The sequence below is a fragment of the Urocampus carinirostris genome, chromosome 1, assembly GCF_059441175.1.
Source record: "Urocampus carinirostris isolate Australia breed hairy pipefish chromosome 1, RoL_Ucar_1.0, whole genome shotgun sequence".
NCBI lineage: Eukaryota > Metazoa > Chordata > Actinopteri > Syngnathiformes > Syngnathidae > Urocampus > Urocampus carinirostris.
Genome location: NC_142349.1, coordinates 4,352,967 through 4,364,733, shown reverse-complemented (window position 1 = coordinate 4,364,733; position 11,767 = coordinate 4,352,967). Strand labels below are relative to the sequence as shown.

At 39.1% G+C, this 11,767-nt stretch overlaps 1 pseudogene; it reads left to right on the top strand.

Annotated features, from left to right (window-relative positions):
- Window positions 1-3,241: 3,241 nt before the first annotated feature.
- LOC148373298 (U2 spliceosomal RNA) lies at window positions 3,242-3,391 on the top strand (annotated as a pseudogene).
- The last annotated feature ends 8,376 nt before the right edge of the window (window positions 3,392-11,767 follow it).

Here is an 11,767-nt window from a genome sequence, read left to right as displayed (position 1 = left end):
GTGCAGCGAGACATTTTGCAGTATCAATGTCCAATTGAATTTATAGCGTTATCCAAATCAAGCAGTTTGTGTCTGATATGGCACAGTTCAGGTTTACAAATAAAGAAGCTACACCTCATTGGCAGAGCAAAAATCAATATATAAACTGAAGCAAAGAAAAACATGTTTTATAAAGTCTACGTGCCTCTCGTTTTGAGTAAAATCATTAAGTCTCCATTATGAAAAGTCATGAAATGAGGAAAAAAATAAATAGCTTGACTTCCTGTTAGCTTGCTAATCCTCTCATTTTATTGTTTGGGTGCTGAGGTGTGTATCAAAACAATCTTTGGTCTCACTATCATCCTCTGCTACGAGGCAAGAGAACGGCATGTCTCACTCGGCAGATGAGCTGCGCAGTTATGTGTTACATACTGCTCTTTAAGAGTAAAAGCACCAATAGATCGGTCATCCTCCATTAAAAATGAAACGTCAGTCCAATTAGAAAAAATACTAGGTGATTTGACTTGCTGTTGGCTTGCCAATGTGTCACTAATCCTATAGTTTGGGCTGAGGTGTGCTCCAAATCACAATTCTTGGTCTCACTATCTCCTTTTGCCATGAAGCAAGAGAAATGTGTGCCTTACTGGCAGGGTTGGGTAGGGTTACTTTAACTGGATTACTTTCAATTACTTTTGGATTACTCCAATACCAAATATGCTAATAAAAGACAAAATAAACTAAATATGAATAACATTTCTAAATTTTGTGCAGGCTTGGGGAGTAACGGAATACATGGAACGGCAAAAATGATGTTGGCAAGCTGTTTGGATTTATTTTCATTTTGTTTCTGTCACATTTTATGTTAGTTTTGCCGGAGATCAAAAGCAGGAGAGAAAGCTTACGACGTGTTGTGAGTCATAATTTTATTCGTATTTAGTTTCTTTTGTCTTTTATTAGCATATTTGGTATTGGAGTAATCCAAAAGTAATTGAAAGTAATCCATTTAAAGTAACCCTACCCAACCCTGCTCACTGGACGTGCAGACACTTGGCACAATAATACGCTAGATACTCATTGTATTAATAGAGGGCTCCGCACTTTGTGTTAAAAATAGTAACACGGCTTCGTACCGGCTTCTTGGAAGTCTGTCGATTACAAGCGGTGATAGCGAGAGGAGCAAATATTTACCAAGTTTGTCTATTTATTTACTCAACTAGCTTCGTTTGTGTACGGATTTGGTCCATCAACAATATGGAAAACTACGTGGAGAGTTTAGACAAGCAAGCACGCGAGCGGTACGCTGCGAAGTTGCATTTTATTGGAAAATTGTATCCCTACAAAATTAAAAACAAGGACTGGAAGTCTGATCCCGATTTGTTGCCGTGTGTGACTTACATCGAACTTGTTAACTATCTTATTTTCCACCCAAGTCCCTTTTGTGAACTGAAGGATTTTCAAAATTACAAAAGTATGGAAGCCTACGACAGATTTGTTGAGGAATCCAGTAGTGTTTGTCAAGGTTTGTGATGTGGCGAAAACATGCGAACATTGGATGATACTACACTGAAACTCAAAACGCTATCCCGCCCCCCTCAGCCGTTGTAAATTGAAGGTGTTAATTATGAGCCTTTCATCTAAACAAAGATTGAAAATAAATACAATTGCAAACAGCGCATACTTCATGTTTGTTTGATACATGTGTATGGTGAAGTAGTTATTTAATAATGTTATCCACTGAGAGAGAAGAAATATCTCATCAAAGTGGATGAAATGCACATTTACTATGTATTCTTGGTATATACTTGTTCAACATCTAGATCTTTTAAGAATATTTTTTCAGAAATGTTACTCAAGAAGCAACACCTACAGTATTTAACCTAGCCATACTTGAATGGTGTCGACAGATGTACATGAAGTACACATGTCCCATAACCTTTTTAAAATTTATTTCTACAACATAAATAATTCAATTTACCTGTCAGAAATTGGTCAGAACAAACACGAACACAGTCAAGCTTTGGCAAATTCGACCGGTTGATAGCTGCCAGCCACATTCGTCTTCGCCGTTCACTTTTCTCCTGAGCTTCAATCCCCTGTTTGTAAACACACTTCGGAAGTCTAAAGAAGCCCTTCCCACCCTTTTCCCCTCGGCTACAACAGCCAACAATAACGCACGTATTCGGCATTACAATGTAGAATCTAACTGGTTCGCTGAACAATAACAATGAAGTGAAAAGCTTTGTGGACTTCCAAAATGGCCGCCAGCGATGCATTGTGGGCAATCTTAGGACCTCGAAGCACTCTATATTAATAATGTGAAAATTCGGCAATTTAGAATCTAGAAAATCCAATACTTTTTAGAAGGGTCGAATTTTTAAGGGACATTGTGTATTACAGTATTTAGCGCTCCTGGTGGTTGAAAAACGCACATAGATTTTTTTTTGTAATTGTCGCAGATTAAGAAATGTTTGCAAGGTATAACATGAGGCTCAATTGGGCTGACATGACTGTCCGCCATGTTGCTGCCGAGGGTATACCTGTCAATCTCTACGGCTCCATGGTGTTTACCGGATGGTACCCATCATTGACAAATTTGCGTTTTTCCGAACAGATTTTCTTGTACATCGTACACGTCTTAAAATGCATAATAAACGTACTTTGTACGACAAAAACGTAAAGGTTGACAGGTATGCAATAATAATTTATCTTGTTTAGAATTTTAATCTCCTGCTTGCTCACCGGCCTCCCCTGACATGTTGTGATTTTTGTAAAGGACAAAATGATCCTAGCATAATTGGTGACCATATATGGACATTATATACACACATTACACTCCACTCACTCACTCACTCACTCACTCACTCACTCACTCACTCACTCACTCACTCACTCACTCACTCACTCACTCACTCACTCACTCACTCACTCACTCACTCACTCACTCACTGTCATCTATTTTGATAAGCAAAATACCCACATAAAAAGCGTCAAAGTGTTAAACCTTTGTTTGAAAATTAATGTTACTGTATGTTGCATTAAGTGCGCTTCCGTGAGAATCCGCTAGAGGTCACCGTGAGCCTAATGACGACTCCCGATGTATTTTTTGGAAGACGTAGTGAGTTACTATAACGTAACTGAGTTAGTAACTGAATTACTAACTAACTAACTATTTCCCATGTAGATACACTTGTGAAAGGCTGTGGGTGTGGTTTGTGAACTCTTTACTTAATTGTGAGTGGTTCGTGTGCACCTTAGCTTTGCCTTTGATGCTAGGTCCTTAGCTTGGCCTTAGATACTAGGTCCTTAGCTTGGCCTTTTGATTTTTGCATTCCGGAGATGGAATAAGAGCTTGCTCTGTCCACTCCACGCATCGGCCCGGTATTGCAGTACTTCCGGGAACGGTGCATTCGCAATGATCGCAGCAAGGCTTTAGGGCTAGGACCTTAGCTTGGCCTTTTGGCTGAGAGTAAGTGTCCCGGCTCCTAGGCTTTGTAGCGTATTATGAACTGACCGACAACGGATAATGGATAATGAATAACGAAGATAGATCAATAACCCTTAAAAACCCCAAAACCCCACTAACTAGTTATCAGAGAAAGTAACTATTTCTGTTACTTTAAATAATGGAACAACTCAGACTTTCAAATTTATGGTTTCTTCAAAAAATCTGTCCGTTGTGCTGCCAAACGATTGTTCAGCTGATAAAAGGTTGATGCAAGTGACGTGGTGCATGTCTCGCTCCATCCTAAGGTGTAAATCCAGCATCATATCAAAACGAGACAGTTGTCGAGGCCAAGTCAAGAGGCCTTGCCTTATTTCCTTTCTTGGATTTAATCAAGAGTCTGTTACTTTAAATAAGTTCTATGTCAAATAAATTTTCTGTTGAGTAGTTGAAGCAGTTAAATAGAAGAACATACATGTAGTAGTGTTATAGGACCTTGTAATATATATTGCACCTCACCAGCAACCGATTTATCCTACACTTGAAGTGCAAAGAAATAAACGGTAAAGAATATAATAAAAATAACAGTCAGCAGTAAACAATATAAAGTGAGTTTAATCAATTAAATCCAACTTGCATAACCCGGGACAACTAGTGTTATACACTTTGGTAACTAAACTTAAAATATTTTGTTCACAACAAAAGTCAACTGTTAAACAATAATAAGTTAGTTCCACTCTACGAAATAATTCACAATATCTAGTCCAACAACTGCTCAAGTAGACATTTGCTACTGAACTTCAAGTACATTCACACAACAAAAGTACAATAAACAGTTGAACAATACATAGTGCAGGACGATCACTTAAAGGGGAGGGGTGAGGGGCTAGATTAGGCAACTAAGATATTAGAAAGAAGACTTGAGCTGACCCGCTAGGTTGCTGTGACATGTCTTGCTTGGTGTCTTACTATGTAAAAGCAATCTTAAGACCCCTGGGTCTGACGTTAGCACATTGGTGAGGTTGAGTCACAAACCCCTTACCTTACAGATTCAAAATAATATTTTCAATTTCAGGCTTTTCCCTGATGATCGTTTGTAGCGGGTGTATTAAAGGAGGGAATCTCCCAAAATAGACGTGAGAGGGGAATGGCAGCTTGAGTAAGACATTCTTAGAAGTAGGTTTGCCCATTTATCCTTTGTATTAATACAAAAACAAATAGTTTTGAGGCATTTCAGTTTTTATTGGACAGGAGAGAGAAACTGAAGACGACGGGAACTGATGATGACAATGGTGTGGTTCGATGTTCCAGTGCAATGCAACCAAAGGCAACACTAAAATTCTTTAAAGAAATAAATTAAAGAAAAGATGCGAGAAAACATTAGAGTGTCGCTTTGCAGGAACGGGATTAAATCCAACTTGTTTGTTACCTGTGAAGCAATTTTAAAAAACTGTCATACAATCTGGATTCATTAAAAAAAATCAATGGAAATTTTGCAAGCCATTCATTATTCTAATATTTCTGTTTTTGTTAATAGCCTACTCGTACAATTTTTCATGATATTCTTGTTTTCGCCATAACCGCCTATTTTGAAAGAGTAAGACTTGCAGTATTTTTTTAGTTGATTTGAATTGAATCCTGAACGTATGACATTTCAGTTTGTTTGTTGTATTGTAGAAAATAAAGCATTTTATCACAATATCCTAATTTTATGAGTCAGTCCTGTATAGTGGATGCAACAGTTGTATCCATCCATATTTAGTGTAAGTCTATGTCTCTGGCAACGCAATGGAGCCCACTTTTGGAGCAAGAGGAACCAAGCTCTTTACTTTGTTGATATTTGTGTGTGACTTGAATTAAATTATATCTAAAGGCAAAATGTAAATGTGAAACTGTCATCTATTTGCATAATGTCATTGTTTCTGCTTTTCCCCTTTCAGTTGGATTGCTCACAAGCGCCAACAGGATTGTTTGTTTGTCAATTCATTTGGGTTGGTTCAAAAATCAAAATTCTGATCTTAATCAGACTCTTCTTTGATTATAAACCTACTTGATGTTGCTGCTGAGCGGAATTTGGGCGGCGTGCTCATAACTTTTCAACGGATTGATAACAAAATTGGCATATGTCAACAATACCCACTGAGCTTCTTAAATGGCAAACTCCAGTATGACTGCAACGGTCCCCTGGACAGCATCAAGAAGGAAAACATTACTGTAACGCGCATGCACGCACATGAACACAAAACCAGATTGGAACAGTACTGAACCCCATTCCAGCCCCGGTGTCACAGATTAAACAACAATTGCCTCTCATATATATATATATATATATATATATATATGGTACAAGCAAAAAAGTAGGCAACTTTGATTTCTTTCTGTGCGGCCTAGCACCAAACAACTCTCAGCCAGTGATTTGCTGACCAAGAGTATCACACGATTTAAAATGTTTGTATTTTGTTAGTTCACCACTATTGAAAAACACTCTATCCATCCATTATCTGCACCACTTATCCTCAGTAGGATCCCGGGGGGTGCTGGAGCCCACCCCAGCCATTTTCAGGCAGTGGACACCATGAACCCGTTCCCAGCCAGTGGCAGGGCACACAGAGACATACAACTCACTTGCCATTCATGAAAACCAGAGTGCGCAGAGGAAATCCACACAAGTACAGGGAGAACATGCAAACTCCGCACAGAAAGGCTGGTAGCTGGACTTGAACCCATGACCTCAGAGCTGTGTTGTGGATGCGTTAACCATAATTTGCCATGCTGCTGAATTTGACTCCATATTTCATTGAAAGTCAGCTACCAACTGTGGACTTATTCCACTAGTTCAGGGGTCTATTGGTGTGGCCCTCCACAAAAAGTTTGAGGCCCCCGCCTTAATAAAGAAGTGAAGAGTGTGTATTATAAAGTGTCTCCTACTAGTAGAAATAAAATATTAGTTAAAAAAACAATATTGATTAATAAAATAAGCAAAAACACACAAACTATGATATAAAAGTGCAATTTAAAAATACTTGTAGGTCAAAATATTTGCATACATTTCATATAACACGAGCTGATGGTCCACCATCTTGCTCCTACAAGTACCCTAAAATGAAAACAGAACCTGCGATAGGCTTGACAATAAATGGGAAGAAAAACAGTACGATTTGGTCGCTTTAAAATTCCGTAGTGTTGGGATTTAACTATCAAAATGTACCATTTACCAAATCGTTCGGATTAGTTATCTGACTCCATTAACCAAACACGCCCTACATTCATCCAATTTTGCTCGCTCGTTTTTTGAGAGAGAAATGACCAGGAAGGACCACACGGGGGTGTATTTTTATTATTCCTAACAGCAGATCTAAGTGTAAACAGGAGACGGCCCCCATCCGAGTTGCCCGGGATCATTTATACATTTCAATAAACAAAGCAAAGACATCCTACTATTCCCCTATTGGCTATGTGTCATCTGCAGCTAACTTTAGCTTTCTCTTATTGAATATCTTCTCCCCGCATGATGGCGTGTCGGCTCCTCCCATGGGTGTGCCAAGGTAGTTGTTTTGTACCCATCAATCTCTGGTCGTCCTGCGTCAGCACACCCACGCCTCCCGTTATCAGAAATGTCCTAGACAAAACAACTGCCATTTATGCATTCCACACAGCCTGCCCTGACCTTTTATTGTACATTGAACTAGAGCACAGTCAGTGAATCTTTATTGCATTAAACTGAATACATGTAACTTGAAGTCATTCGTATAAAATCCTTTATAGTCAAATGTATAAAATCCTTTAGTAGTTTGTATTCTTCTTTGTGCCTTTGAGCAATTGTTTTCAGTTGCTAGTTTTCTAATAGTACACACTGTCACTTAATGTAAGTACAGCCCATGAAAATTATGGATTCATTTATTACCTATCGATTGATTTGTTTTCATATTAATTTCAAAAGTTTTTCTTATTTTTAGATCGTATGGCGAGTTAAGAAAAAAAGCTGTGGAATGTTTTAATCAGAGCCTCCAAGCTTTTCATTTGGTAAACCCAATTCGCCCCATGCCCACCCAGACTGTAGCCCCCAGGTAATTTCAAGTCAAGTTACATTTATTTTTGATGCCCTTAATCACAAAATATCTCAAAGGACTGCACAGGATTACAATGACATCCCCTGATCTGAAACCAAGGGAAAAACTCAAAAACTTCAGCATGAGGAATGCAAGAAACCTTGAAATGGGGCCTGACAAGTGGTAATCTCCCTTCCAGAATGACCAGGGAGGAATAGATTCAGCATTGGGTAACAGTACACAAACATAGTGAACATCAATAATAGAAAACAATGGGTATTATATGAAGTTGAGTTTGAGACCAATAATGAGAGGGCCTACTCCTTGCATGTGTGTGATCAGGTCCCCGGTGTTATGTGCGAGACAAACATTAAGAGGACAAAGTGAAATTTGAACTTCCCTTCCTAAATAAAATTCAAAGTGAATTAAAAAGCAATTCCACCTGCTGACCTACTTTTCCATTCCCTTGCCAGCAGCTTCTACGAAGATGACCTCACACACCACCCAAACCAATGCATGGATGCTCGTGTGTGCTCACTGATGCAGATGATCCTCTCATCTGTGATTGATGCGGTCCTCCCCCCTTTTACAGGCCCATTTTTGTACTTTGCAGTTTGCGTTGACGGGGGAGGGGATTGAGGGAAGAAAGGGGGGAGTTTGTCAGGGACTAGCGATGGAAATTCTGGCCGTTTTTAGAGAGATGGCTTTTTCGGCTCGGCTCAATGAAAACAATTTTTTAGGCTCCCCAACTGTTCTTCAGGATCTTTTTTAGAGGGAGAGTGTGTATTGTTTTGTGCCTACTAGTGGTAAAAATCTTTTTTTTTTTTAATATTAGGCAAAAATATAGGAACTATCATACCAATGGTAATTTTGTTTAAAATAGGTGTGTATTTCTTTTCCACAGTGGAATGCACACTGCCGCCATGTTTGTCTGGCAGGATGCTGTGCACTGTGGCACAGGCCCTCGCTCGCACCAGACAACACAGTGTCATCTATTGGTCAACTATTATACATTGAGGCTTTAATTCTATACATATTACAAATAATAACGAAACATTATGAATCAAATGAATTCATCATGAAAACGTCTTATGCTACTATATTATTTCAGAATACATTTGACTTTTCAAACTCTCAAATTTGTTGTTTTTTTACTAAGCCAACATCATAATCATAGAGATACGGCCAATTGAATTGAGCAGTCATGAGCGCTTTCGAGAGCGAGAGAGGAAAAGAAAAAATATAAAGAATGAGACACAGAGACAAACAAACAAAGAGGTAGTTAGAGATGAAAAGAGATGCACAGAAAGAGAGTGAGAGAAAGAGGGGCAAAGAGAAAGAGATAGTCATTTACAAAGAAAGAAAAATAGTAAGAGCGAGAAAGAGAGAAACAAAGAAAAATAGAGCAAGAGAGTAATATGAAACCAAGAGAGAGAAAGAAATGAGAAAGAGAGTCCAAGAAACAGAGGGAGACTAAGAGAGAGAGAAAGAGAAACCAAGAGGGAGAAAAACAGAGTGTAAGAGAAAGAAATTGAAAGAGGGAGAGAGAAAGAAATAAACAGATAGAATAAAAAATAAAGAGAGGTAAAGGGATAAGAAGAAAAAGAGATAAAGGCAGAGGAGCGAAAGGGGAGAGAAAGAGGAAGAGAGTCAGATAGCGTGTGAGTGTGTGAGAAAGAGCGAGAGAATGAAATGATCTGCATTTATATAGCGCGTTTCAAGTCAATGACTTCCCAAAGCGCTTTACAAATGCACTGAGAACAAGAGAGTGAAGAGAGAGAGAGAGAGTGTTTATCAGAGATTGATCCTGATTGACTGATCCTGCTCTTACTCTTAACTTCAAAGAGTCGGCCCATAAAGCGGTTTCGTTTGAGAACGACACATCCCTATCAGGAACGAAGGTGAAAAAGGAGGGCATGAGGAGACTCGCATAAGCAAACCTAAAAACACCACTTGGGACGTCTAGCTAAAAGACCTTGCAAGATGTGTCCGTCCACAAGTGAACATACAGTGACTACCACGAGCAGGATGTGAGAAATAAATCATCTAACCCTCACAACGCTTTCCTCATTTGCATAAAAGACAATGAACGCCGGTCAATAAGAGTCAGTGTGCAGTCGTGACATCACAGGCAGCTGTGAAGGCAAACACAGGCGCACCAAAAGCACCCCCACCCCTCAGCACACAAATAGATCGCTTCATTTCCCAGCACTTCCTCCCCCAACTAAAAGAACCACTTTGTCATTGATCGCGGCAGTGCCGCACTCAAAGGTCGCCAAAGCTTCCCTGAGCTTTCCAGCTCAAGCAGCGAGAGCCCACTTTTATTCTTGGAAAAGCGACGCGGCCGGTTGAGAAACCCTTCAATGGCCCCTGTCTTGGTTGGTCAGACTGGCCCGAGCCCTGCGTTGTGCTGAAAATTGGGACCACTGTCGATAGATGTTGTGCATCGAGATTTTCTTAAGACCTGATGCACATCACATTTTGGGTTAGCAAGACCTCGGGTTTCGAGAGGTCAATGAAAAAAAGTCCAAAAAACGTTGACAAACACTGACATAAGGTAATTAGTAGAAAAATCTTGTCTGACTTTTTTGACTCTTCTCTATTGCAATACAGCTCATTGAAATGATCTGATTCTTTATAAAGATTTAGGACATTTGATTCAGGAATGTTGGAGGGAAGAATAATCCGAAAAGTCTTGCCCTTTTGCTGAAACACTCAGTTTGTGTGGTCCTGCGAAGGAATTACTGTCAATGTTATTATGTCAACCTTCTTGAAAGATCATCTTTGTTTTCACTTGGTGTAGCAAGTCTTAAGGCTGCAGCAGAGTTTTTCTTACATCAATTGGTTGTTGGATCCCATAACCGCTAGGGTCCTAGGGGGACCATTTCCTGTGCTGTGTTTTAGGCAGGTACAGTCTGGTGGCGCCCATCCCTCTCCTGGCCAACATATGTTTCCACCCGATCTCAAACCAGTGATATTTCATGTGTAAGGCTAACTACAGCCCTACGGAAACATTTCCATTCTTTGTTAATAAAAGAGAAAGCCTTATGTTATTCCACTGACATAAGTCAGGAAGGAGCAAAGTAAAAGTACCAACGGTTGAAACCGTTTGAATCGTAAAACCAGGCCTGTCGTTTGTGAATGTCAACTTTAAATGACACATTGAGGACTTGGCAACTACATAATAACCAGCGCAATGGCCATATATTTATTACTGGAAAATGTTGTGTCATTAGCCACTAAAACATTGAGTCTAATTTATTTGAAATGCTGTACTTATGTTTTTTTTTTGCGTTTTATCTTATTAGCAAGGGATGTGTTAGAATGGCAGAATTACAGTACCTAGCACTTGGTTCCCCTCCTTACACAATTCATCTTTGTATCGCCGTGTTTTCCTCCATAATCTCTGTGTGTGATTGCATGTGTAAATACACACTACTGTGTGCACTGTGGTGCCTGTAGATTTTCTATTTTCAAATGTGTAATCAGATCTTCCCAACAGCACTTTGATTTACATTTTAAGTGTGATACAAAAGAAATGGCTTTTAAGTCGATATATACATTAAACACATGATCTCTATGACTTTAGTCATTTTGAAAACGTTGTGTTGAGACAGCCGTGATGTGACTTGATCAGAGGGAATATAAACTGAAAACCAAACTAACTAAAACAAGGCCAGTGGGTTAAAGCTTAAGGTTAGGGTTGGGCTTTAAAGCCCTACCATGAGGCTAAACACCTAGTTTGAAACCCTAAAATCACTTTGAAACTTAATCTAAAGCCAAAACCCAAGTCGGAAACCCCAAGTTTAAACCTCAACACTTCAAAACCCGAATAGAAAGCAAAAAATAGTTTAAAACCCTAATTAAAATCCTATAAACCATTTAGAACCCTAATATAAAGCCGGGAATTTGATTTAAAAGGTCTGGTTTAGGGATCAAAGATAAGGGTCAAGTTTTGGCCTTATAACCGTAAAATAACGCCAACCCTGAAATTTTTAAAACGCTTTAAAATCCTTATATGAAGCCCAAACGCAAGTTTGAAACCCCAAAAAACGCTTTGGAACCTTAATATGGAGCCGAAACACTATGAACACTTAAAACCCAAGTTTCAAACTGTGGTTTGAAATGCTTTAAATGCTCTAAAACCCTAATGTGAGCCTAAACCCTCATTAAACACTGTAGTTCAAAACCTTAACATAGCTTTAAAACCTGAATAAGAAGCTAAAAACCCTAGTTTGAAACAGAAATCGGAAACGCTAAAAATGGTTTAAAACCCCAGTTTAAAAGGAATTCATTA